Source organism: Dermacentor variabilis, unplaced genomic scaffold (assembly GCF_050947875.1).
Source record: "Dermacentor variabilis isolate Ectoservices unplaced genomic scaffold, ASM5094787v1 scaffold_13, whole genome shotgun sequence".
Taxonomy (NCBI): Eukaryota; Metazoa; Arthropoda; class Arachnida; order Ixodida; family Ixodidae; genus Dermacentor; species Dermacentor variabilis.
In genome coordinates, this window is record NW_027460291.1 from 38,415,295 (window position 1) to 38,440,733 (window position 25,439).

At 45.2% G+C, this 25,439-nt stretch overlaps 29 non-coding genes across 29 annotated transcripts; all 29 read right to left on the reverse strand.

The window, feature by feature from the left end:
- Window positions 1–1,233: 1,233 nt before the first annotated feature.
- TRNAY-GUA (transfer RNA tyrosine (anticodon GUA)) lies at window positions 1,234–1,306 on the reverse strand. The gene has a single exon. It is a non-coding gene; the product is annotated as a tRNA-Tyr (tRNA).
- Window positions 1,307–2,185: 879 nt separating this feature from the next.
- Window positions 2,186–2,258, reverse strand: TRNAL-UAA (transfer RNA leucine (anticodon UAA)). Its single transcript has one exon. It is a non-coding gene; the product is annotated as a tRNA-Leu (tRNA).
- Window positions 2,259–4,088: 1,830 nt separating this feature from the next.
- Window positions 4,089–4,161, reverse strand: TRNAF-GAA (transfer RNA phenylalanine (anticodon GAA)). The gene has a single exon. It is a non-coding gene; the product is annotated as a tRNA-Phe (tRNA).
- Window positions 4,162–4,406: 245 nt separating this feature from the next.
- Window positions 4,407–4,479, reverse strand: TRNAF-GAA (transfer RNA phenylalanine (anticodon GAA)). The gene has a single exon. It is a non-coding gene; the product is annotated as a tRNA-Phe (tRNA).
- A 562-nt stretch (window positions 4,480–5,041) lies between these two features.
- Window positions 5,042–5,114, reverse strand: TRNAF-GAA (transfer RNA phenylalanine (anticodon GAA)). Its single transcript has one exon. It is a non-coding gene; the product is annotated as a tRNA-Phe (tRNA).
- A 245-nt stretch (window positions 5,115–5,359) lies between these two features.
- Window positions 5,360–5,432, reverse strand: TRNAF-GAA (transfer RNA phenylalanine (anticodon GAA)). The gene has a single exon. It is a non-coding gene; the product is annotated as a tRNA-Phe (tRNA).
- A 245-nt stretch (window positions 5,433–5,677) lies between these two features.
- On the reverse strand, window positions 5,678–5,750 carry TRNAF-GAA (transfer RNA phenylalanine (anticodon GAA)). Its single transcript has one exon. It is a non-coding gene; the product is annotated as a tRNA-Phe (tRNA).
- A 562-nt stretch (window positions 5,751–6,312) lies between these two features.
- On the reverse strand, window positions 6,313–6,385 carry TRNAF-GAA (transfer RNA phenylalanine (anticodon GAA)). Its single transcript has one exon. It is a non-coding gene; the product is annotated as a tRNA-Phe (tRNA).
- Window positions 6,386–6,945: 560 nt separating this feature from the next.
- TRNAF-GAA (transfer RNA phenylalanine (anticodon GAA)) lies at window positions 6,946–7,018 on the reverse strand. The gene has a single exon. It is a non-coding gene; the product is annotated as a tRNA-Phe (tRNA).
- An 880-nt stretch (window positions 7,019–7,898) lies between these two features.
- TRNAF-GAA (transfer RNA phenylalanine (anticodon GAA)) lies at window positions 7,899–7,971 on the reverse strand. Its single transcript has one exon. It is a non-coding gene; the product is annotated as a tRNA-Phe (tRNA).
- Window positions 7,972–8,215: 244 nt separating this feature from the next.
- On the reverse strand, window positions 8,216–8,288 carry TRNAF-GAA (transfer RNA phenylalanine (anticodon GAA)). Its single transcript has one exon. It is a non-coding gene; the product is annotated as a tRNA-Phe (tRNA).
- An 881-nt stretch (window positions 8,289–9,169) lies between these two features.
- Window positions 9,170–9,242, reverse strand: TRNAF-GAA (transfer RNA phenylalanine (anticodon GAA)). The gene has a single exon. It is a non-coding gene; the product is annotated as a tRNA-Phe (tRNA).
- A 1,517-nt stretch (window positions 9,243–10,759) lies between these two features.
- Window positions 10,760–10,832, reverse strand: TRNAY-GUA (transfer RNA tyrosine (anticodon GUA)). The gene has a single exon. It is a non-coding gene; the product is annotated as a tRNA-Tyr (tRNA).
- Window positions 10,833–11,711: 879 nt separating this feature from the next.
- On the reverse strand, window positions 11,712–11,784 carry TRNAL-UAA (transfer RNA leucine (anticodon UAA)). The gene has a single exon. It is a non-coding gene; the product is annotated as a tRNA-Leu (tRNA).
- A 1,197-nt stretch (window positions 11,785–12,981) lies between these two features.
- On the reverse strand, window positions 12,982–13,054 carry TRNAL-UAA (transfer RNA leucine (anticodon UAA)). The gene has a single exon. It is a non-coding gene; the product is annotated as a tRNA-Leu (tRNA).
- A 245-nt stretch (window positions 13,055–13,299) lies between these two features.
- Window positions 13,300–13,372, reverse strand: TRNAF-GAA (transfer RNA phenylalanine (anticodon GAA)). Its single transcript has one exon. It is a non-coding gene; the product is annotated as a tRNA-Phe (tRNA).
- Window positions 13,373–13,617: 245 nt separating this feature from the next.
- TRNAF-GAA (transfer RNA phenylalanine (anticodon GAA)) lies at window positions 13,618–13,690 on the reverse strand. Its single transcript has one exon. It is a non-coding gene; the product is annotated as a tRNA-Phe (tRNA).
- A 562-nt stretch (window positions 13,691–14,252) lies between these two features.
- On the reverse strand, window positions 14,253–14,325 carry TRNAF-GAA (transfer RNA phenylalanine (anticodon GAA)). Its single transcript has one exon. It is a non-coding gene; the product is annotated as a tRNA-Phe (tRNA).
- Window positions 14,326–14,570: 245 nt separating this feature from the next.
- On the reverse strand, window positions 14,571–14,643 carry TRNAF-GAA (transfer RNA phenylalanine (anticodon GAA)). Its single transcript has one exon. It is a non-coding gene; the product is annotated as a tRNA-Phe (tRNA).
- A 245-nt stretch (window positions 14,644–14,888) lies between these two features.
- Window positions 14,889–14,961, reverse strand: TRNAF-GAA (transfer RNA phenylalanine (anticodon GAA)). Its single transcript has one exon. It is a non-coding gene; the product is annotated as a tRNA-Phe (tRNA).
- Window positions 14,962–15,523: 562 nt separating this feature from the next.
- On the reverse strand, window positions 15,524–15,596 carry TRNAF-GAA (transfer RNA phenylalanine (anticodon GAA)). Its single transcript has one exon. It is a non-coding gene; the product is annotated as a tRNA-Phe (tRNA).
- A 560-nt stretch (window positions 15,597–16,156) lies between these two features.
- On the reverse strand, window positions 16,157–16,229 carry TRNAF-GAA (transfer RNA phenylalanine (anticodon GAA)). The gene has a single exon. It is a non-coding gene; the product is annotated as a tRNA-Phe (tRNA).
- An 880-nt stretch (window positions 16,230–17,109) lies between these two features.
- TRNAF-GAA (transfer RNA phenylalanine (anticodon GAA)) lies at window positions 17,110–17,182 on the reverse strand. Its single transcript has one exon. It is a non-coding gene; the product is annotated as a tRNA-Phe (tRNA).
- Window positions 17,183–17,744: 562 nt separating this feature from the next.
- TRNAF-GAA (transfer RNA phenylalanine (anticodon GAA)) lies at window positions 17,745–17,817 on the reverse strand. The gene has a single exon. It is a non-coding gene; the product is annotated as a tRNA-Phe (tRNA).
- Window positions 17,818–18,378: 561 nt separating this feature from the next.
- On the reverse strand, window positions 18,379–18,451 carry TRNAF-GAA (transfer RNA phenylalanine (anticodon GAA)). The gene has a single exon. It is a non-coding gene; the product is annotated as a tRNA-Phe (tRNA).
- Window positions 18,452–19,649: 1,198 nt separating this feature from the next.
- Window positions 19,650–19,721, reverse strand: TRNAF-GAA (transfer RNA phenylalanine (anticodon GAA)). Its single transcript has one exon. It is a non-coding gene; the product is annotated as a tRNA-Phe (tRNA).
- Window positions 19,722–19,966: 245 nt separating this feature from the next.
- TRNAF-GAA (transfer RNA phenylalanine (anticodon GAA)) lies at window positions 19,967–20,039 on the reverse strand. Its single transcript has one exon. It is a non-coding gene; the product is annotated as a tRNA-Phe (tRNA).
- Window positions 20,040–21,236: 1,197 nt separating this feature from the next.
- Window positions 21,237–21,309, reverse strand: TRNAF-GAA (transfer RNA phenylalanine (anticodon GAA)). The gene has a single exon. It is a non-coding gene; the product is annotated as a tRNA-Phe (tRNA).
- Window positions 21,310–22,190: 881 nt separating this feature from the next.
- Window positions 22,191–22,263, reverse strand: TRNAF-GAA (transfer RNA phenylalanine (anticodon GAA)). Its single transcript has one exon. It is a non-coding gene; the product is annotated as a tRNA-Phe (tRNA).
- Between the last annotated feature and the right edge of the window lie 3,176 nt (window positions 22,264–25,439).

The following is a 25,439-nucleotide window of genomic DNA, read 5'->3' on the forward strand; positions in this document are numbered from 1 at the left end:
AGCGGTTGAGTTTTCAGCGTAGTTCTAACGCTTGCCGGGAACGAGAACAAAAATGTGAACTCTCCCGAAGTCACTTTGCAGTGTCCCGTGCGAACCTGAACGAGAGAACGAGGCCTTCTCTGTGCGCTGCGCTCAAGAAACGTCAAGGGACGCCCGACTTCGGTTATGAGCATCATCGAGCGACATCCCTCCGGACAGCGGATGCAGTCCCCTGTCCATCGGGATCTCCTTTCCCCGGCGGGGCGGTCTGTTGCGTTTCGCCTGCGACACGTGGTTTTGCCGGCGCGACGGCGGCGGGGCGGCGGACATTTTGGCCCGATCGTCGTCACCGCAACACTCATCGCCAGGTGTTTCCAGGCGCGTCTGCGGCGATGCGACCGCCTAGGGATTTCGTTCCAGTCATTGTGCCCGAAACAGGCGATGCCAAAGCAGGGATCTCATTCCAGTTATTGGGCCCGAAACAGGCGATGCCAAAGCAGGGATCTCGTTCCAGTCATTGTGCCCGAAACAGGCGATGCCAAAGCAGGGACCATCTTCTCGTTACAGTCATTGTGTCCGACCGGCAGCGCCACGACAGTGTGCTGCGCAGCGCCACGACCAGGTGCTACGAGATCGTGCGCAGCGCCACGACATGGTGCTACGGCATCGCTACGACAGTGTGCGTCACCATTAGCCCATTGTACATTCACGTGCTCGTCTTTTGAGGGGTTCCTTCTTGCCCTCAACTGCGAGAGTATAAAAACAGCTGCCCCCGGACGCCAGAGGAGGGCTCCGATTTCTTCCGTTGAGTGAAGTGCTCTCCCGTCTCTCTACTTCGGTCAAACCTGACCGCCAACTCTTTGCGATGTTAAAATAAACAAGTTGTTTCGTTGTTACCTGTCGACTCATGCTTTGCCGGGACCTTCGGATGCTTGCAGTTGTACCCCAGGCCGCCAGGCCAACGCTACCCTTGGGGCTTGCGACCCAGGTACAACCACGGGCGTCAGCGCCGAGTTCCCAACAGATCGTACCAGCAGTCCGATCCAAACAGTTCCCACGAACCGCCGTCTAAGGTATCCGACGTAAGGAAACTTCTTTTAAATATATTCGCTCCACCATTTGCTGTAGGCTACGCACGCTTCTATTAATGTTAAACAGTGGCATATCACGGAAGTAACAGAAAAGTTCTCAATGCTGTCTGAACTGCTATTTGTATTGTTATGCACAACGGCTCAAACATTCGCATTATAAATATGCCGAAACCCAGGATCCAACCCGGGACCTTTAGATCTACAGTCTAACGCTCTCCCAACTGAGCTATTTCGACGGAACGAGTAACAAAATCATGAGGCGCTAAGCGATGGCTGGGTTCCCACGAACCGCCGTCTAAGGTATCCGACGTAAGGAAACTTCTTTTAAAAATATTCGCTCCACCATTTGGTGCAGGCTACGCACGCTTCTATTAATGTTAAACACCGGCATATCGCGGAAGTAACAGAAAAGCTCACAATGCTGTGTGAATAGCTATTTGTATTGTTATGCACAACGGCTAAAAAAATCGCATTATGAATATGCCGAAAACCGTGATCGAACCAGGGACCTTTAGATCTTCAGTCTAAGGCTCTCCCAACTGAGGTATTTCGGCCGAAGGAGTAACAAAATCATGAGGCGCTTAGCGATGGCTGGGTTCTCGCGAACCGCCGTCTAAGGTATCCGACGTAAGGAAACTTCTTATAAAAATATTCGCTCCAACATTTGCTGTAGGCTACATACGCTTCTATTAATGTTAAACAGTGGCGCATCGCGGAAGTAACAGAAAAGCTCACAATGCTGTCTGAATTGCTATTTGTATTGTAATGCACAACGGCTAAAAAATTCGCATTATGAATATGCCGAAACCCAGGATCCAACCCGGGACCTTTAGATCTTCAGTCTAACGCTCTCCCAACTGAGCTATTTCGACGGAACGAGTAAGAAAATCATGAGGCGCTAAGCGATGGCTGGGTTCCCACGAACCGCCGTCTAAGGTATCCGACGTAAGGAAACTTCTTATAAAAATATTCGCTCCACCATTTGCTGTAGGCTACGCACGCTTTATTAATGTTAAACAGTGGTGTATCGCGGAAGTAACAGAAAAGCTCACAATGCTGTCTGAATTGCTATGTGTATTGTTATGCACAACGCCTAAAGAAACGCACTATGAATTTGCCGAAACCCAGGATCCAACCCGGGACCTTTATATCTTAAGTCTAACGCTCTCCCAACTGAGCTATTTCGGCGGAACGAGTAACAAAATCTTGAGGCGCTTAGCGATGGCTGGCTTCCCACGAACCGCCGTCTAAGGTATCCGACGTAAGGAAACTTCTTATAAAAATATTCGCTCCGCCATTTGCTGTAGGCTACGCACGCTTCCATTAATGTTAAACGGTGGCGTATCGCGGAAGTAACAGAAAATCTCACAATGCTGTGTGAATTGCTTTTTGTGTTGTTATGCACAACGGCTAAAAAATTCGCATTATGAATATGCCGAAACCCAGGATCCAACCCGGGACCTTTAGATCTTCAGTCTAACGCTCTCCCAACTGAGCTATTTCGACGGAACGAGTAACAAAATCATGAGGCGCTTAGCGATGGCTGGCTTCCCACGAACCGCCGTCTAAGGTATCCGACGTAAGGAAACTTCTTTTAAAAATATTCGCTCCACCATTTGGTGTAGGCTACGCACGCTTCTATTAATGATAAACAGTGGCGTATCGCGGAAGTAACAGAAAAGCTGACAATGCTGTCTGAATTGCTATTTGTATTGTTATGCACAACGGCTAAATAATTCGCATTATGAATATGCCGAAACCCGGGATCGAACCAGGGATCTTTAGATCTTCAGTCTAACTTTCTCCCAACTGAGCTATTTCGATGGAACGAGCAACAAAATCATGAGGCGCTAAGCGATGGCTGGGTTCCTACGAACCGCCCTCTAAGGTATCCGACGTAGGAAAACTTCTTTTAAAAATATTCGCTCCACCATTTGGTGTAGGCTACGCACGCTTCTATTAATGATAAACAGTGGCGTATCGCGGAAGTAACAGGAAAGCTCACAATGCTGTGTGAATAGCTATTTGTATTGTTATGCACAACCGCTAAAAAATTCGCATTATGAATATGCCGAAAACCGTGATCGAACCAGGGACCTTTAGATCTTCAGTCTAAGGCTCTCCCAACTGAGGTATTTCGGCGGAACGAGTAACAAAATCAAGAGGCGCCAAGCGATGGCTGGGTTCCCACGAACCGCCGTCTAAGGTATCCGACGTAAGGAAACTTCTTATAAAAATATTCGCTCCTCCATTTGCTGTAGGCTACGCACGCATCTATTAATGTTAAACAGTGGCGTATCGCGGAAGTAACAGAAAAGCTCACAATGCTGTGTGAATAGCTATTTGTATTGTTATGCACAACGGCTAAAAAAATCGCATTATGAATATGCCGAAAACCGTGATCGAACCAGGGACCTTTAGATCTTCAGTCTAAGGCTCTCCCAACTGAGGTATTTCGGCGGAACGAGCAACAAAATCATGAGGCGCTTAGCGATGGCTGGGTTCCCACGAACCGCCGTCTAAGGTATGCGACGTAAGGAAACTTCTTATAAAAATATTCGCTCCACCATTTGCTGTAGGCTACGCACGCTTTATTAATGTTAAACAGTGGTGTATCGCGGAAGTAACAGAAAAGCTCACAATGCTGTCTGAATTGCTATGTGTATTGTTATGCACAACGCCTAAAGAAACGCACTATGAATTTGCCGAAATCCAGGATCCAACCCGGGACCTTTATATCTTAAGTCTAACGCTCTCCCAACTGAGCTATTTCGGCGGAACGAGTAACAAAATCATGAGGCGCCAAGCGATGGCTGGGTTCCCACGAACCGCCGTCTAAGTTATCCGACGTAAGCCAACTTATAAAAATATTCGCTCCACCATTTGCTGTAGGCTACGCACGCTTCCATTAATGTTAAACGGTGGCGTATCGCGGAAGTAACAGAAAATCTCACAATGCTGTGTGAATTGCTATTTGTATTGTTATGCTCAACGGCTAAAAAATTCCCATTATGAATATGCCGAAACCCAGGATCCAACCCGGGACCTTTAGATCTTCAGTCTAACGCTCTCCCAACTGAGCTATTTCGGCGGAACGAGTAACAAAATCATGAGGCGCCAAGCGATGGCTGGGTTCCTACGAACCGCCCTCTAAGGTATCCGACGTAGGAAAACTTCTTTTAAATATATTAGCTCCACCATTTGCTGTAGGCTACGCACGCTTCTATTAATGTTAAACAGTGGCGTATCACGGAAGTAACAGAAAAGTTCTCAATGCTGTCTGAACTGCTATTTGTATTGTTATGCACAACGGCTCAAAAATTCGCATTATGAATATGCCGAAACCCGGGATCGAACCAGGGAACTTTAGATCTTCCGTCTAACGCTCTCCCAGCTGAGCTATTTCGGCGGAACGAGCAACAAAATCATGAGGCGCTAAGCGATGGCTGGGTTCCCACGAACCGCCGTCTAAGGGATCCGACGTCAGAAAACTTCTTATAAAAATATTCGCTCCACCATTTGCTGTAGGGTACGCACGCTTCTATTAATGTTAAACAGTGGCGTATCGCGGAAGTAACAGAAGAGCTCACAATGCTGTCTGAATTGCTATCTGTATTGTTATGTGCAACGCCTAAAGAAACGAACTATGAGTATGCCGAAACCCAGGATCCGACCCGGGACCTTTAGATCTTCAGTCTAACGCTCTCCCAAATGAGCTTTTTCGGCGGAACGAGTAACAAAATCATGAGGCGCTAAGCGATGGCTGGGTTCCCACGAACATCCGTCTAGGGTATCCGAAGTAAGGAAACTTCTTTTAAAAATATTCGCTCCACCATTTGCTGTAGGCTATGCACGCTTCTATTAATGTTAAACAGTGGCGTATCACGGAAGTAACAGGAAAGCTCACAATGCTGTCTGAATTGCTATTTGTATTGTTATGCAGAGCGGCTAAAAAATTCGCATTATGAATATGCCGAAACCCGGGATCGAACCAGGGACCTTTAGATCTTCAGTCTAACGCTCTCCCAACTGAGCTATTTCGGCGGAACGAGTAACAAAATCATGAGGTGCTAAGCGATGGCTGGGTTCCCACGAACCGCCGTCTAAGGTATCCGACGTAAGGAAACTTCTTTTAAATATATTCGCTCCACCATTTGCTGTAGGCTACGCACGCTTCTATTAATGTTAAACAGTGGCGTATCGCGGAAGTAACAGAAAAGCTGACAATGCTGTCTGAATTGCTATTTGTATTGTTATGCATAACGGCTAAAAAATTCGCATTATGAATATGCCGAAACCCGGGATCGAACCAGGGATCTTTAGATCTTCAGTCTAACTTTCTCCCAACTGAGCAATTTCGGCGGAACGAGTAACAAAATCATGAGGTGCTAAGCGATGGCTGGGTTCCCACGAACCGCCGTCTAAGGTATCCGACGTAAGGAAACTTCTTTTAAATATATTCGCTCCACCATTTGCTGTAGGCTACGCACGCTTCTATTAATGTTAAACAGTGGCGTATCACGGAAGTAACAGAAAAGTTCTCAATGCTGTCTGAACTGCTATTTGTATTGTTATGCACAACGGCTCAAAAATTCGCATTATGAATATGCCGAAACCCAGGATCCAACTCGGGACCTTTAGATCTTCAGTCTAACGCTCTCCCAGCTGAGCTATTTCGGCGGAACGAGTAACAAAATCATGAGGTGCTAAGCGATGGCTGGGTTCCCACGAACCGCAATCTAAGGTATCCGCCGTAAGGAAACTTCTTTTAAAAATATTCGCTCCGCCATTTGCTGTAGGCTACGCACTCTTCTATTAATGTTAAACAGTGGCGTATCGCGGAAGTAACAGAAAAGCTCACAATGCTGTCTGAATTGCTATCTGTATTGTTATGCACAACGCCTAAAGAAACGCACTATGGGTATGCCGAAACCCCGGATCCGACCAAGGACCTTTAGATCTTCAGTCTAACGCTCTCCCAACTGAGCTATTTCGGCGGAACGAGTAAAAAAATCATGAGGTGCAAAGCGATGGCTGGATTCCCACGAACCGCCGTCTAAGGTATCCGACGTAAGGAAACTTCTTTTAAATATATTCGCTCCACCATTTGCTGTAGGCTACGCACGCTTCTATTAATGTTAAACAGTGGCGTATCACGGAAGTAACAGAAAAGTTCTCAATGCTGTTTGAACTGCTATTTGTATTGTTATGCACAACGGCTCAAAAATTCGCATTATGAATATGCCGAAACCCAGGATCCAACTCGGGACCTTTAGATCTTCAGTCTAACGCTCTCCCAGCTGAGCTATTTCGGCGGAACGAGTAACAAAATCATGAGGTGCTAAGCGATGTCTGGGTTCCCACGAACCGCAATCTAAGGTATCCGACGTAAGGAAACGTCTTTTAAAAATATTCGCTCCACCATTTGCTGTAGGCTACGCACTCTTCTATTAATGTTAAACAGTGGCGTATCGCGGAAGTAACAGAAAAGCTCACAATGCTGTCTGAATTGCTATCTGTATTGTTATGCACAACGCCTAAATAAACGCACTATGGGTATGCCGAAACCCCGGATCCGACCAAGGACATTTAGATCTTCAGTCTAACGCTCTCGCAACTGAGCTATTTCGGCGGAACGAGTAACAAAATCATGAGGCGCTAAGCGATGGCTGGGTTCCCACGAACATCCATCTAAGGTATCCGACATAAGGAAACTTTTTTAAAAATATTCGCTCCACCATTTGCTGTAGGCTACGCACGCTTCTATTAATGTTAAACAGTGGCGTATCGCGGAAGTAACAGAAAAGCTCACAATGCTGTCGGAATTGCTATCTATATTGTTATGCACAACGCCTAAAGAAACGCACTATGAGTATGCCGAAACCCAGGATCCAACCCGGGACCTTTAGATCTTCAGTCTAACGCTCTCCCAACTGAGCTATTTCGGCGGAACGAGTAACAAAATCATGAGGTGCTAAGCGATGGCTGTGTTCCCACGAACCGCCGTCTAAGGTATCCGACGTAAGGAAACTTCTTTTAAAAATATTCGCTCCACCATTTGGTGCAGGCTACGCACGCATCTATTAATGTTAAACAGTGGCGTATCGCGGAAGTAACAGAAAAGCTCACAATGCTGTGTGAATTGCTATTTGTATTGTTATGCTCAACGGCTAAAAAAATCGCATTATGAATATGCCGGAAACCGTGATCGAACCAGGGACCTTTAGATCTTCAGTCTAACGCTCTCCCAACTGAGGTATTTCGGCGGAACGAGTAACAAAATCATGAGGCGCTTAGCGATGGCTGGGTTCCCACGAACCGCCGTGTAAGGTATCCGACGTAAGGAAACTTCTTATAAAAATATTCGCTCCACCATTTGCTGTAGGGTACGCACGCTTCTATTAATGTTAAACAGTGGCGTATCGCGGAAGTAACAGAAAAGCTCACAATGCTGTCTGAATTGCAATCTGTATTGTTATGCACAACGCCTAAAGAAACGCACTATGAGTATGGCGAAACCCAGGATCCGACCCGGGACCTTTAGATCTTCAGTCTAACGCTCTCCCAACTGAGCTATTTCGGCGGAACGAGTAACAAAATCATGAGGTGCTTAGCGATGGCTGGGTTCCCACGAACCGCCGTCTAAGGTATCCGACGTAAGGAAACTTCTTTTAAATATATTCGCTCCACCATTTGCTGTAGGCTACGCACGCTTCTATTAATGTTAAACAGTGGCGTATCACAGAAGTAACAGAAAAGTTCTCAATGCTGTTTGAACTGCTATTTGTATTGTTATGCACAACGGCTCAAAAATTCGCATTATGAATATGCCGAAACCCAGGATCCAACCCGGGACCTTTAGATCTTCAGTCTAACGCTCTCCCAACTGAGCTATTTCGGCGGAACGAGTAACAAAATCATGAGCGCTAAGCGATGGCTGGGTTCCCACGAACCGCCGTCTAAGGTATCCGACGTAAGGAAACTTCTTTTAAATATATTCGCTCCACCATTTGCTGTAGGCTTCGCACGCTTCTATTAATGTTAAACAGTGGCGTATCGCGGAAGTAACAGAAAAGTTCTCAATGCTGTTTGAACTGCTATTTGTATTGTTATGCACAACGGCTCAAAAATTCGCATTATGAATATGCCGAAACCCAGGATCCAACTCGGGACCTTTAGATCTTCAGTCTAACGCTCTCCCAGCTGAGCTATTTCGGCGGAACGAGTAACAAAATCATGAGGTGCTAAGCGATGGCTGGGTTCCCACGAACCGCAATCTAAGGTATCCGACGTAAGGAAACTTCTTTTAAAAATATTCGCTCCACCATTTGCTGTAGGCTATGCAGGCTTCTATTAATGTTAAACAGTGGCGTATCACGGAAGTAACAGGAAAGCTCACAATGCTGTCTGAATTGCTATTTGTATTGTTATGCATAACGGCTAAAAAATTCGCATTATGAATAAGCCGAAAACCAGGATCCAACCCGGTACCGTTAGATCTTCAGTCTAACGCTCACCCAACTGAGCTATTTCGGCGGAACGAGTAACAAAATCATGAGGCGCCAAGCGATGGCTGGGTTCCTACGAACCGCCCTCTAAGGTATCCGACGTAGGACAACTTCTTTTAAAAATATTCGCTCCACCATTTGCTGTAGGCTATGCAAGCTTCTATTAATGTTAAACAGTGGCGTATCACGGAAGTAACAGGAAAGCTCACAATGCTGTCTGAATTGCTATTTGTATTGTTATGCATAACGGCTAAAAAATTCGCATTATGAATAAGCCGAAAACCAGGATCCAACCCGGTACCTTTAGATCTTCAGTCTAACGCTCTCCCAACTGAGCTATTTCGGCGGAACGAGTAACAAAATCATGAGGCGCCAAGCGATGGCTGGGTTCCTACGAACCGCCCTCTAAGGTATCCGACGTAGGACAACTTCTTTTAAAAATATTCGCTCCACCATTTGGTGTAGGCTACGCACGCTTCTATTAATGTTAAACAGTGGCGCATCGCGGAAGTAACAGAAAAGCTGACAATGCTGTCTGAATTGCTATTTGTATTGTTATGCACAACGGCTAAAAAATTCGCATTATGAATATGCCGAAACCCGGGATCGAACCAGGGATCTTTAGATCTTCAGTCTAACGCTCTCCCAAATGAGCTATTTCCGCGGAACGAGTAACAAAATCATGAGGCGCTAAGCGATGGCTGGGTTCCCACGAACATCCGTCTAAGGTATCCGACGTAAGGAAACTTCTTTTAAAAATATTCGCTCCACCATTTGCTGTAGGCTACGCACGCTTCCATTAATGTTAAACGGTGGCGTATCGCGGAAGTAACAGAAAATCTCACAATGCTGTGTGAATTGCTATTTGTATTGTTATGCACAACGGCTAAAAAATTCCCATTATGAATATGCCGAAACCCAGGATCCAACCCGGGACCTTTAGATCTTCAGTCTAACGCTCACCCAACTGAGCTATTTCGGCGGAACGAGTAACAAAATCATGAGGCGCCAAGCGATGGCTGGGTTCCCACGAACCGCCGTCTAAGGTATCCGACGTAAGGAAACTTCTTTTAAAAATATTCGCTCCACCATTTGCTGTAGGCTATGCAGGCTTCTATTAATGTTAAACAGTGGCGTATCACGGAAGTAACAGGAAAGCTCACAATGCTGTCTGAATTGCTATTTGTATTGTTATGCATAACGGCTAAAAAATTCGCATTATGAATAAGCCGAAAACCAGGATCCAACCCGGTACCTTTAGATCTTCAGTCTAACGCTCTCCCAACTGAGCTATTTCGGCGGAACGAGTAACAAAATCATGAGGCGCTAAGCGATGGCTGGGTTCCCACGAACATCCGTCTAAGGTATCCGACGTAAGGAAACTTCTTTTAAAAATATTCGCTCCACCATTTGCTGTAGGGTACGCACGCTTCCATTAATGTTAAACAGAGGCGTATCGCGGAAGTAATAGAAAAGCTCACAATGCTGTCTGAATTGTGATTTGTATTGTTATGCACAACGGCTAAAAAAATTCGCATTATGAATATGCAGAAACCCAGCATCCAACCCGGGACCTTTAGATCTTTAGTCTAACGCTCTCGCAGCTGAGCTATTTCGGCGGAACGAGTAACAAAACCATGAGGGGCTAAGCGATGGCTGGGTTCCCACGAACCGCCGTCTAAGGTATCCGACGTAAGGAAACTTCTTTTAAATATATTCGCTCCACCATTTGCTGTAGGCTACGCACGCTTCTATTAATGTTAAACAGTGGCGTATCGCGGAAGTAACAGAAAAGCTCACAATGCTGTCTGAATTGCTATCTGTATTGTTATGCACAACGCCTAAAGAAACGCACTATGGGTATGCCGAAACCCCGGATCCGACCAAGGACCTTTAGATCTTCAGTCTAACGCTCTCCCAACTGAGCTATTTCGGCGGAACGAGTAACAAAATCATGAGGTGCTAAGCGATGGCTGGGTTCCCACGAACCGCCGTCTAAGGTATCCGACGTAAGGAAACTTCTTTTAAATATATTCGCGCCACCATTTGCTGTAGGCTACGCACGCTTCTATTAATGTTAAACAGTGGCATATCACGGAAGTAACAGAAAAGTTCTCAATGCTGTCTGAACTGCTATTTGTATTGTTATGCACAACGGCTCAAACATTCGCATTATGAATATGCCGAAACCCAGGATCCAACCCGGGACCTTTAGATCTACAGTCTAACGCTCTCCCAACTGAGCTATTTCGACGGAACGAGTAACAAAATCATGAGGCGCTAAGCGATGGCTGGGTTCCCACGAACCGCCGTCTAAGGTATCCGACGTAAGGAAACTTCTTTTAAAAATATTCGCTCCACCATTTGGTGCAGGCTACGCACGCTTCTATTAATGTTAAACACCGGCATATCGCGGAAGTAACAGAAAAGCTCACAATGCTGTGTGAATAGCTATTTGTATTGTTATGCACAACGGCTAAAAAAATCGCATTATGAATATGCCGAAAACCGTGATCGAACCAGGGACCTTTAGATCTTCAGTCTAAGGCTCTCCCAACTGAGGTATTTCGGCCGAAGGAGTAACAAAATCATGAGGCGCTTAGCGATGGCTGGGTTCTCGCGAACCGCCGTCTAAGGTATCCGACGTAAGGAAACTTCTTATAAAAATATTCGCTCCAACATTTGCTGTAGGCTACATACGCTTCTATTAATGTTAAACAGTGGCGCATCGCGGAAGTAACAGAAAAGCTCACAATGCTGTCTGAATTGCTATTTGTATTGTAATGCACAACGGCTAAAAAATTCGCATTATGAATATGCCGAAACCCAGGATCCAACCCGGGACCTTTAGATCTTCAGTCTAACGCTCTCCCAACTGAGCTATTTCGACGGAACGAGTAAGAAAATCATGAGGCGCTAAGCGATGGCTGGGTTCCCACGAACCGCCGTCTAAGGTATCCGACGTAAGGAAACTTCTTATAAAAATATTCGCTCCACCATTTGCTGTAGGCTACGCACGCTTTATTAATGTTAAACAGTGGTGTATCGCGGAAGTAACAGAAAAGCTCACAATGCTGTCTGAATTGCTATGTGTATTGTTATGCACAACGCCTAAAGAAACGCACTATGAATTTGCCGAAACCCAGGATCCAACCCGGGACCTTTATATCTTAAGTCTAACGCTCTCCCAACTGAGCTATTTCGGCGGAACGAGTAACAAAATCTTGAGGCGCTTAGCGATGGCTGGCTTCCCACGAACCGCCGTCTAAGGTATCCGACGTAAGGAAACTTCTTATAAAAATATTCGCTCCACCATTTGGTGTAGGCTACGCACGCTTCTATTAATGATAAACAGTGGCGTATCGCGGAAGTAACAGAAAAGCTGACAATGCTGTCTGAATTGCTATTTGTATTGTTATGCACAACGGCTAAATAATTCGCATTATGAATATGCCGAAACCCGGGATCGAACCAGGGATCTTTAGATCTTCAGTCTAACTTTCTCCCAACTGAGCTATTTCGATGGAACGAGCAACAAAATCATGAGGCGCTAAGCGATGGCTGGGTTCCTACGAACCGCCCTCTAAGGTATCCGACGTAGGAAAACTTCTTTTAAAAATATTCGCTCCACCATTTGGTGTAGGCTACGCACGCTTCTATTAATGATAAACAGTGGCGTATCGCGGAAGTAACAGGAAAGCTCACAATGCTGTGTGAATAGCTATTTGTATTGTTATGCACAACCGCTAAAAAATTCGCATTATGAATATGCCGAAAACCGTGATCGAACCAGGGACCTTTAGATCTTCAGTCTAAGGCTCTCCCAACTGAGGTATTTCGGCGGAACGAGTAACAAAATCAAGAGGCGCCAAGCGATGGCTGGGTTCCCACGAACCGCCGTCTAAGGTATCCGACGTAAGGAAACTTCTTATAAAAATATTCGCTCCTCCATTTGCTGTAGGCTACGCACGCATCTATTAATGTTAAACAGTGGCGTATCGCGGAAGTAACAGAAAAGCTCACAATGCTGTGTGAATAGCTATTTGTATTGTTATGCACAACGGCTAAAAAAATCGCATTATGAATATGCCGAAAACCGTGATCGAACCAGGGACCTTTAGATCTTCAGTCTAAGGCTCTCCCAACTGAGGTATTTCGGCGGAACGAGCAACAAAATCATGAGGCGCTTAGCGATGGCTGGGTTCCCACGAACCGCCGTCTAAGGTATCCGACGTAAGGAAACTTCTTATAAAAATATTCGCTCCACCATTTGCTGTAGGCTACGCACGCTTTATTAATGTTAAACAGTGGTGTATCGCGGAAGTAACAGAAAAGCTCACAATGCTGTCTGAATTGCTATGTGTATTGTTATGCACAACGCCTAAAGAAACGCACTATGAATTTGCCGAAACCCAGGATCCAACCCGGGACCTTTATATCTTAAGTCTAACGCTCTCCCAACTGAGCTATTTCGGCGGAACGAGTAACAAAATCATGAGGCGCCAAGCGATGGCTGGGTTCCCACGAACCGCCGTCTAAGTTATCCGACGTAAGCCAACTTCTTATAAAAATATTCGCTCCACCATTTGCTGTAGGCTACGCACGCTTCCATTAATGTTAAACGGTGGCGTATCGCGGAAGTAACAGAAAATCTCACAATGCTGTGTGAATTGCTATTTGTATTGTTATGCTCAACGGCTAAAAAATTCCCATTATGAATATGCCGAAACCCAGGATCCAACCCGGGACCTTTAGATCTTCAGTCTAACGCTCTCCCAACTGAGCTATTTCGGCGGAACGAGTAACAAAATCATGAGGCGCCAAGCGATGGCTGGGTTCCTACGAACCGCCCTCTAAGGTATCCGACGTAGGAAAACTTCTTTTAAATATATTAGCTCCACCATTTGCTGTAGGCTACGCACGCTTCTATTAATGTTAAACAGTGGCGTATCACGGAAGTAACAGAAAAGTTCTCAATGCTGTCTGAACTGCTATTTGTATTGTTATGCACAACGGCTCAAAAATTCGCATTATGAATATGCCGAAACCCGGGATCGAACCAGGGAACTTTAGATCTTCCGTCTAACGCTCTCCCAGCTGAGCTATTTCGGCGGAACGAGCAACAAAATCATGAGGCGCTAAGCGATGGCTGGGTTCCCACGAACCGCCGTCTAAGGGATCCGACGTCAGAAAACTTCTTATAAAAATATTCGCTCCACCATTTGCTGTAGGGTACGCACGCTTCTATTAATGTTAAACAGTGGCGTATCGCGGAAGTAACAGAAGAGCTCACAATGCTGTCTGAATTGCTATCTGTATTGTTATGTGCAACGCCTAAAGAAACGAACTATGAGTATGCCGAAACCCAGGATCCGACCCGGGACCTTTAGATCTTCAGTCTAACGCTCTCCCAAATGAGCTATTTCGGCGGAACGAGTAACAAAATCATGAGGCGCTAAGCGATGGCTGGGTTCCCACGAACATCCGTCTAGGGTATCCGAAGTAAGGAAACTTCTTTTAAAAATATTCGCTCCACCATTTGCTGTAGGCTATGCACGCTTCTATTAATGTTAAACAGTGGCGTATCACGGAAGTAACAGGAAAGCTCACAATGCTGTCTGAATTGCTATTTGTATTGTTATGCAGAGCGGCTAAAAAATTCGCATTATGAATATGCCGAAACCCGGGATCGAACCAGGGACCTTTAGATCTTCAGTCTAACGCTCTCCCAACTGAGCTATTTCGGCGGAACGAGTAACAAAATCATGAGGTGCTAAGCGATGGCTGGGTTCCCACGAACCGCCGTCTAAGGTATCCGACGTAAGGAAACTTCTTTTAAATATATTCGCTCCACCATTTGCTGTAGGCTACGCACGCTTCTATTAATGTTAAACAGTGGCGTATCGCGGAAGTAACAGAAAAGCTGACAATGCTGTCTGAATTGCTATTTGTATTGTTATGCATAACGGCTAAAAAATTCGCATTATGAATATGCCGAAACCCGGGATCGAACCAGGGATCTTTAGATCTTCAGTCTAACTTTCTCCCAACTGAGCAATTTCGGCGGAACGAGTAACAAAATCATGAGGTGCTAAGCGATGGCTGGGTTCCCACGAACCGCCGTCTAAGGTATCCGACGTAAGGAAACTTCTTTTAAATATATTCGCTCCACCATTTGCTGTAGGCTACGCACGCTTCTATTAATGTTAAACAGTGGCGTATCACGGAAGTAACAGAAAAGTTCTCAATGCTGTCTGAACTGCTATTTGTATTGTTATGCACAACGGCTCAAAAATTCGCATTATGAATATGCCGAAACCCAGGATCCAACTCGGGACCTTTAGATCTTCAGTCTAACGCTCTCCCAGCTGAGCTATTTCGGCGGAACGAGTAACAAAATCATGAGGTGCTAAGCGATGGCTGGGTTCCCACGAACCGCAATCTAAGGTATCCGCCGTAAGGAAACTTCTTTTAAAAATATTCGCTCCGCCATTTGCTGTAGGCTACGCACTCTTCTATTAATGTTAAACAGTGGCGTATCGCGGAAGTAACAGAAAAGCTCACAATGCTGTCTGAATTGCTATCTGTATTGTTATGCACAACGCCTAAAGAAACGCACTATGGGTATGCCGAAACCCCGGATCCGACCAAGGACCTTTAGATCTTCAGTCTAACGCTCTCCCAACTGAGCTATTTCGGCGGAACGAGTAAAAAAATCATGAGGTGCAAAGCGATGGCTGGATTCCCACGAACCGCCGTCTAAGGTATCCGACGTAAGGAAACTTCTTTTAAATATATTCGCTCCACCATTTGCTGTAGGCTACGCACGCTTCTATTAATGTTAAACAGTGGCGTATCACGGAAGTAACAGAAAAGTTCTCAATGCTGTTTGAACTGCTATTTGTATTGTTATGCACAACGGCTCAAAAATTCGCATTATGAATATGCCGAAACCCAGGATCCAACTCGGGACCTTTAGATCTTCAGTCTAACGCTCTCCCAGCTGAGCTATTTCGGCGGAACGAGTAACAAAATCATGAGGTGCTAAGCGATGGCTGGGTTCCCACGAACCGCAATCTAAGGTATCCGACGTAAGGAAACGTCTTTTAAAAATATTCGCTCCACCATTTGCTGTAGGCTACGCACTCTTCTATTAATGTTAAACAGTGGCGTATCGCGGAAGTAACAGAAAAGCTCACAATGCTGTCTGAATTGCTATCTGTATTGTTATGCACAACGCCTAAAGAAACGCACTATGGGTATGCCGAAACCCCGGATCTGTCCAAGGACATTTAGATCTTCAGTCTAACGCTCTCGCAACTGAGCTATTTCGGCGGAACGAGTAACAAAATCATGAGGCGCTAAGCGATGGCTGGGTTCCCACGAACATCCATCTAAGGTATCCGACATAAGGAAACTTTTTTAAAAATATTCGCTCCACCATTTGCTGTAGGCTACGCACGCTTCTATTAATGTTAAACAGTGGCGTATCGCGGAAGTAACAGAAAAGCTCACAATGCTGTCGGAATTGCTATCTATATTGTTATGCACAACGCCTAAAGAAACGCACTATGAGTATGCCGAAACCCAGGATCCAACCCGGGACCTTTAGATCTTCAGTCTAACGCTCTCCCAACTGAGCTATTTCGGCGGAACGAGTAACAAAATCATGAGGTGCTAAGCGATGGCTGTGTTCCCACGAACCGCCGTCTAAGGTATCCGACGTAAGGAAACTTCTTTTAAAAATATTCGCTCCACCATTTGGTGCAGGCTACGCACGCATCTATTAATGTTAAACAGTGGCGTATCGCGGAAGTAACAGAAAAGCTCACAATGCTGTGTGAATTGCTATTTGTATTGTTATGCTCAACGGCTAAAAAAATCGCATTATGAATATGCCGGAAACCGTGATCGAACCAGGGACCTTTAGATCTTCAGTCTAACGCTCTCCCAACTGAGGTATTTCGGCGGAACGAGTAACAAAATCATGAGGCGCTTAGCGATGGCTGGGTTCCCACGAACCGCCGTGTAAGGTATCCGACGTAAGGAAACTTCTTATAAAAATATTCGCTCCACCATTTGCTGTAGGGTACGCACGCTTCAATTAATGTTAAACAGTGGCGTATCGCGGAAGTAACAGAAAAGCTCACAATGCTGTCTGAATTGCTATCTGTATTGTTATGCACAACGCCTAAAGAAACGCACTATGAGTATGGCGAAACCCAGGATCCGACCCGGGACCTTTAGATCTTCAGTCTAACGCTCTCCCAACTGAGCTATTTCGGCGGAACGAGTAACAAAATCATGAGGTGCTTAGCGATGGCTGGGTTCCCACGAACCGCCGTCTAAGGTATCCGACGTAAGGAAACTTCTTTTAAATATATTCGCTCCACCATTTGCTGTAGGCTACGCACGCTTCTATTAATGTTAAACAGTGGCGTATCACAGAAGTAACAGAAAAGTTCTCAATGCTGTTTGAACTGCTATTTGTATTGTTATGCACAACGGCTCAAAAATTCGCATTATGAATATGCCGAAACCCAGGATCCAACCCGGGACCTTTAGATCTTCAGTCTAACGCTCTCCCAGCTGAGCTATTTCGGCGGAACGAGTAACAAAATCATGAGGTGCTAAGCGATGGCTGGGTTCCCACGAACCGCCGTCTAAGGTATCCGACGTAAGGAAACTTCTTTTAAAAATATTCGCTCCACCATTTGGTGCAGGCTACGCACGCTTCTATTAATGTTAAGCACTGGCGTATCGCGGAAGTAACAGAAAAGCTGACAATGCTGTCTGAATTGTTATTTGTATTGTTATGCACAACGGCTAAAAAATTCGCATTATGAATATGCCGAAATCCAGGATCCGACCCGGGACCTTTAGATCTTCAGTCTAACGCTCTCCCAACTGAGCTATTTCGGCGGAACGAGTAACAAAATCATGAGCGCTAAGCGATGGCTGGGTTCCCACGAACCGCCGTCTAAGGTATCCGACGTAAGGAAACTTCTTTTAAATATATTCGCTCCACCATTTGCTGTAGGCTACGCACGCTTCTATTAATGTTAAACAGTGGCGTATCACGGAAGTAACAGAAAAGTTCTCAATGCTGTTTGAACTGCTATTTGTATTGTTATGCACAACGGCTCAAAAATTCGCATTATGAATATGCCGAAACCCAGGATCCAACTCGGGACCTTTAGATCTTCAGTCTAACGCTCTCCCAGCTGAGCTATTTCGGCGGAACGAGTAACAAAATCATGAGGTGCTAAGCGATGGCTGGGTTCCGACGAACCGCAATCTAAGGTATCCGACGTAAGGAAACTTCTTTTAAAAATATTCGCTCCACCATTTGCTGTAGGCTACGCACTCTTCTATTAATGTTAAACAGTGGCGTATCGCGGAAGTAACAGAAAAGCTCACAATGCTGTCTGAATTGCTATCTGTTTTGTTATGCACAACGCCTAAAGAAACGCACTATGGGTATGCCGAAACCCCGGATCCGACCAAGGACCTTTAGATCTTCAGTCTAACGCTCTCGCAACTGAGCTATTTCGGCGGAACGAGTAACAAAATCATGAGGCGCTAAGCGATGGCTGGGTTCCCACGAACATCCATCTAAGGTATCCGACATAAGGAAACTTTTTTAAATATATTCGCTCCACCATTTGCTGTAGGCTACGCACGCTTCTATTAATGTTAAACAGTGGCGTATCACAGAAGTAACAGAAAAGTTCTCAATGCTGTTTGAACTGCTATTTGTATTGTTATGCACAACGGCTCAAAAATTCGCATTATGAATATGCCGAAACCCAGGATCCAACCCGGGACCTTTAGATCTTCAGTCTAACGCTCTCCCAGCTGAGCTATTTCGGCGGAACGAGTAACAAAATCATGAGGTGCTAAGCGATGGCTGGGTTCCCACGAACCGCCGTCTAAGGTATCCGACGTAAGGAAACTTCTTTTAAAAATATTCGCTCCACCATTTGGTGCAGGCTACGCACGCTTCTATTAATGTTAAACACTGGCGTATCGCGGAAGTAACAGAAAAGCTCACAATGCTGTGTGAATTGCTATTTGTATTGTTATGCACAACGGCTAAAAAAATCGCATTATGAATATGCCGAAAACCATGATCGAACCAGGGACCTTTAGATCTTCAGTCTAACGCTCTCCCAACAGAGCTATTTCGGCGGAACGAGTAACAAAATCATGAGGCGCTTAGCGATGGCTGGGTTCCCACGAACCGCCGTCTAAGGTATCCGACGTAAGGAAACTTCTTATAAAAATATTCGCTCCACCATTGGCTGCAGGCTACACACGCTTCTATTAATGTTGAACAGTGGCGTATCGTGGAAGTAACAGAAAAGCTCACAAAGCTGTCTGAATTGCTATTTGTACTGTTATGCACAACGGCTAAAAAATTCGCATTATGAATATGCCGAAACCCAGGATCCAAGCCGGGACCTTTAAATCTTCAGTCTAACGCTCTCCCAACTGAGCTATTTCGGCGGAACGAGTAACAAAATCAAGAGGCGCTACGCGATGGCTGGCTTCCCACGAACAGCCGTCTAAGGTATCCGACGTATGAAAACTTCTTATAAAAATATTCGCTCCGCCATTTGCTGTAGGCTACGCACGCTACTAATAATGTTAAACAGTGGCGTATCGCGGAAGTAACAGGAAAGCTCACAATGCTGTCTGAATTGCTATTTGTATTGTTATGCATAACGGCTAAAAAATTCGCATTATGAATATGCCGAAACCTAGGATCCAACCCGGGACCTTTAGATCTTCAGTCTAACGTTCTCCCAACTGAGCTATTTCGGCGGAACGAGTAACAAAATCATGAGGCGCCAAGCGATGGCTGGGTTCCCACGAACCGCCGTCTAAGGTATCCGACGTAAGGAAACTTCTTTTAAAAATATTCGCTCCACCATTTGCTGTAGGCAACGCACGCTTCTATTAATGTTAAACAGTGGCGTATCGCGGAAGTAACAGAAAAGCTCACAATGCTGTGTGAATTGCTATTTGTATTGTTATGCACAACGGCTAAAAAATCGCAATATGAATATGCCGAAAACCGTGATCGAACCAGGGACATTAGATCTTCAGTCTAACGCTCTCCCAACTGAGCTATTTCGGCCGAAGGAGTAACAAAATCATGAGGCGCTAAGCGATGGCTGGGTTCCCACGAACCGCAATCTAAGGTATCCGACGTAAGGAAACTTCTTTTAAAAATATTCGCTCCACCATTTGCTGTAGGCTACACACGCTTCTATTAATGTTAAACAGTGGCGTATCGCGGAAGTAACAGAAAAGCTCACAATGCTGTCTGAATTGCTATTTGTATTGTTATGCACAACGGCTAAAAAATTCGCATTATGAGTATGCCGAAACCCAGGATCCAACCCGGGACCTTTAGATCTTCAGTCTAACGCTCTCCCAACTGAGCTATTTCGGCGGAACGAGTAACAAAATCATGAGGCGCTAAGCGATGGCTGGGTTCCCACGAACCGCAATCTAAGGTATCCGACGTAAGGAAACTTCTTTTAAAAATATTCGCTCCACCATTTGCTGTAGGCTATGCACGCTTCTATTAATGTTAAACAGTGGCGTATCACGGAAGTAACAGAAAAGCTCACAATGCTGTCTGAATTGCTATCTGTATTGTTATGCACAACGCCTAAGGAAACGCACTGTGAGTATGCCGAAACCCAGGATCCAACCCGGGACCTTTAGATCTTCAGTCTAACGCTCTCCCAACTGAGATATTTCGGCGGAACGAGTAACAAAATCATGAGGCGCTAAGCGATGGCTGGGTTCCCACGAACCGCCGTCTAAGGTATCCGACGTAAGGAAACTTCTTTTAAAAATATTCGCTCCACCATTTGCTGTAGGCTATGCACGCTTCTATTAATGTTAAACAGTGGCGTATCACGGAAGTAACAGGAAAGCTCACAATGCTGTCTGAATTGCTATTTGTATTGTTATGCATAACGGCTAAAAAATTCGCATTATGAATATTCCGAAACCCAGGATCCAACCCGGGACCTTTAGATCTTCAGTCTAACGCTCTCCCAACTGAGCTATTTCGGCGGAACGAGTAACAAAATCATGAGGCGCTAAGCGATGGCTGGGTTCCCACGAACCGCAATCTAAGGTATCCGACGTAAGGAAACTTCTTTTAAAAATATTCGCTCCACCATTTGCTGTAGGCTACACACGCTTCTATTAATGTTAAACAGTGGCGTATCGCGGAAGTAACAGAAAAGCTCACAATGCTGTCTGAATTGCTATCTGTATTGTTACGCACAACGCCTAAAGAAACGCACTATGAGTATGCCGAAACGCAGGATCCAACCCGGGACCTTTAGATCTTCAGTCTAACGCTCTCCCAACTGAGCTATTTCGAGGGAACGAGTAACAAAATCATGAGGCGCTAAGCAATGGCTGGGTTCCCACGAACCGCCGTCTAAGGTATCCGACGTAAGGAAACTTCTTTTAAAAATATTCGCTCCACCATTTGCTGTAGGCTACGCACGCTTCCATTAATGTTAAACGGTGGCGTATCGCGGAAGTAACAGAAAAGCTCACAATGCTGTGTGAATTGCTATTTGTATTGTTATGCACAACGGCTAAAAATTTCGCATTATGAATATGCCGAAACCCGGGATCGAACCAGGGACCTTTAGATCTTCAGTCTAATGCTCTCGCAACTCAGCTATTTCGGCGGAACGAGTAACAAAATCATGAGGTGCTTAGCGATGGCTGGGTTCCCACGAACCGCCGTCTAAGGTATCCGACGTAAGGAAACTTCTTTTAAATATATTAGCTCCACCATTTGCTGTAGGCTACGCACGCTTCTATTATTGTTAAACAGTGGCGTATCACGGAAGTAACAGAAAAGTTCTCAATGCTGTCTGAACTGCTATTTGTATTGTTATGCACAACGGCTCAAAAATTCGCATTATGAATATGCGGAAACCCAGGATCCAACCCTGGACCTTTAGATCTTCAGTCTAACGCTCTCCCAACTGAGCTATTTCGGCGGAACGAGTAACAAAATCATAAGGTGCTAAGCGATGGCTGGGTTCCCACGAACCGCCGTCTAAGGTATCCGACGTAAGGAAACTTCTTTTAAAAATATTCGCCCCACCATTTGGTGCAGGCTACGCACGGTTCTATTAATGTTAAACAGTGGCGTATCGCGGAAGTAACAGAAAAGCTGACAATGCTGTCTGAATTGTTATTTGTATAGTTATGCACAACGGCTAAAAAATTCGCATTATAAATATGCCGAAACCCAGCATCCAACCCGGGACCTTTACATCTTCAGTCTAACGCTCTCCCAACTGAGCTATTTCGAGGGAACGAGTAACAAAATCATGAGGCGCTAAGCGATGGCTGGGTTCCCACGAACCGCCGTCTAAGGTATCCGACGTAAGGAAACTTCTTTTAAAAATATTCGCTCCACCATTTGCTGTAGGCTACGCACGCTTCCATTAATGTTAAACGGTGGCGTATCGCGGAAGTAACAGAAAAGCTCACAATGCTGTGTGAATTGCTATTTGTATTGTTATGCACAACGGCTAAAAAATTCGCATTATGAATATGCCGAAACCCGGGATCGAACCAGGGACCTTTAGATCTTCAGTCTAATGCTCTCCCTACTGAGCTATTTCGGCGGAACGAGTAACGAAATCATGAGGTGCTAAGCGATGGCTGGGTTCCCACGAACCGCCGTCTAAGGTATCCGACGTAAGGAAACTTCTTTTAAAAATATTCGCCCCACCATTTGGTGCAGGCTACGCACGCTTCTATTAATGTTAAACAGTGGCGTATCGCGGAAGTAACAGAAAAGCTGACAATGCTGTCTGAATTGTTATTTGTATTGTTATGCACAACGGTTAAAAAATTCGCATCATAAATATGCCGAAACCCAGCATCCAACCCGGGACCTTTAGATCTTCAGTCTAACGCTCTCCCAGCTGAGCTATTTCGGCGGAACGAGTAACAAAATCATGAGGGGCTAAGCGATGGCTGGGTTCCCACGAACCGCCGTCTAAGGTATCCGACGTAAGGAAACTTCTTTTAAAAATATTCTCTCCACCATTTGGTGCAGGCTACGCACGCTTCTATTAATGTTAAACACTGGCATATCGCGGAAGTAACAGAAAAGCTCACAATGCTGTGTGAATAGCTATTTGTATTGTTATGCACAACGGCTAAAAAAATCGCATTATGAATATGCCGAAAACCGTGATCGAACCAGGGACCTTTAGATCTTCAGTCTAAGGCTCTCCGAACTGAGGTATTTCGGCCGAAGGAGTAACAAAATCATGAGGCGCTTAGCGATGGCTGGGTTCTCGCGAACCGCCGTCTAAGGTATCCGACGTAAGGAAACTTCTTTTAAATATATTAGCTCCACCATTTGCTGTAGGCTACGCACGCTTCTATTAATGTTAAACAGTGGCGTATCACGGAAGTAACAGAAAAGTTCTCAATGCTGTCTGAACTGCTATTTGTATTGTTATGCACAACGGCTCAAAAATTCGCATTATGAATATGCGGAAACCCAGGATCCAACCCTGGACCTTTAGATCTTCAGTCTAACGCTCTCCCAACTGAGCTATTTCGGCGGAACGAGTAACAAAATCATGAGGTGCTAAGCGATGGCTGGGTTCCCACGAACCGCCGTCTAAGGTATCCGACGTAAGGAAACTTCTTTTAAAAATTTTCGCCCCACCATTTGGTGCAGGCTACGCACGCTTCTATTAATGTTAAACAGTGGCGTATCGCGGAAGTAACAGAAAAGCTGACAATGCTGTCTGAATTGTTATTTGTATAGTTATGCACAACGGCTAAAAAATTCGCATTAAAAATATGCCGAAACCCAGCATCCAACCCGGTACCTTTAGATCTTCAGTCTAACGCTCTCCCAACTGAGCTATTTCGGCGGAACGAGTAACAAAATCATGAGGCGCTAAGCGATGGCTGGGTTCCCACGAACCGCAATCTAAGGTATCCGACGTAAGGAAACTTCTTTTAAAAATATTCGCTCCACCATTTGCTGTAGGCTATGCACGCTTCTATTAATGTTAAACAGTGGCGTATCACGGAAGTAACAGGAAAGCTCACAATGCTGTCTGAATTGCTATTTGTATTGTTATGCATAACGGCTAAAAAATTCGCATTATGAATATTCCGAAACCCAGGATCCAACCCGGGACCTTTAGATCTTCAGTCTAACGCTCTCCCAACTGAGCTATTTCGGCGGAACGAGTAACAAAATCATGAGGCGCTAAGCGATGGCTGGGTTCCCACGAACCGCAATCTAAGGTATCCGACGTAAGGAAACTTCTTTTAAAAATATTCGCTCCACCATTTGCTGTAGGCTACGCACGCTTCCATTAATGTTAAACAGTGGCGTATCGCGGAAGTAACAGAAAAGCTGACAATGCTGTCTGAATTGTTATTTGTATTGTTATGCACAACGGCTAAAAAATTCGCATCATAAATATGCCGAAACCCAGCATCCAACCCGGGACCTTTAGATCTTCAGTCTAACGCTCTCCCAACTGAGCTATTTCGGCGGAACGAGTAACAAAATCATGAGGCGCTAAGCGATGGCTGGGTTCCCACGAACCACAATCTAAGGTATCCGACGTAAGGAAACTTCTTTTAAAAATATTCGCTCCACCATTTGCTGTAGGCTACGCACGCTTCCATTAATGTTAAACGGTGGCGTATCGCGGAAGTAACAGAAAATCTCACAATGCTGTGTGAATTGCTATTTGTATTGTTATGCACAACGGCTAAAAAATTCCCATTATGAATATGCCGAAACCCAGGATCCAACCCGGGACCTTTAGATCTTCAGTCTAACGCTCACCCAACTGAGCTATTTCGGCGGAACGAGTAACAAAATCATGAGGCGCCAAGCGATGGCTGGGTTCCCACGAACCGCCGTCTAAGGCATCCGACGTAAGGAAACTTCTTATAAAAATATTCGCTCCACCATTTGCTGTAGGGTACGCACGCTTCTATTAATGTTAAACAGTGGCGTATCGCGGAAGTAACAGAAAAGCTCACAATGCTGTCTGAATTGCTATCTGTATTGTTATGCACAACGCCTAAAGAAACGCACTATGAGTATGCCGAAACCCAGGATCCGACCCGGGACCTTTAGATCTTCAGTCTAACGCTCTCCCAAATGAGCTATTTCCGCGGAACGAGTAACAAAATCATGAGGTGCTAAGCGATGGCTGGGTTCCCACGAACCGCCGTCTAAGGTATGCGACGTAAGGAAACTTCTTTTAAATATATTCGCTCCACCATTTGCTGTAGGCTACGCACGCTTCTATTAATGTTAAACAGTGGCGTATCACGGAAGTAACAGAAAAGTTCTCAATGCTGTCTGAACTGCTATTTGTATTGTTATGCACAACGGCTCAAAAATTCGCATTATGAATATGCCGAAACCCAGCATCCAACCCGGGACCTTTAGATCTTCAGTCTAATGCTCTCCCAGCTGAGCTATTTCGGCGGAACGGGTAACAAAATCATGAGGTGCTAAGCGATGGCTGGGTTCCCACGAACCGCCGTCTAAGGTATCCGACGTAAGGAAACTTCTTTTAAAAATATTCGCTCCACCATTTGGTGCAGGCTACGCACGCTTCTATTAATGTTAAACACTGGCGTATCGCGGAAGTAACAGAAAAGCTGACAATGCTGTCTGAATTGTGATTTGTATTGTTATGCACAACGGCTAAAAAAATTCGCATTATGAATATGCAGAAACCCAGCATCCAACCCGGGACCTTTAGATCTTCAGTCTAACGCTCTCGCAGCTGAGCTATTT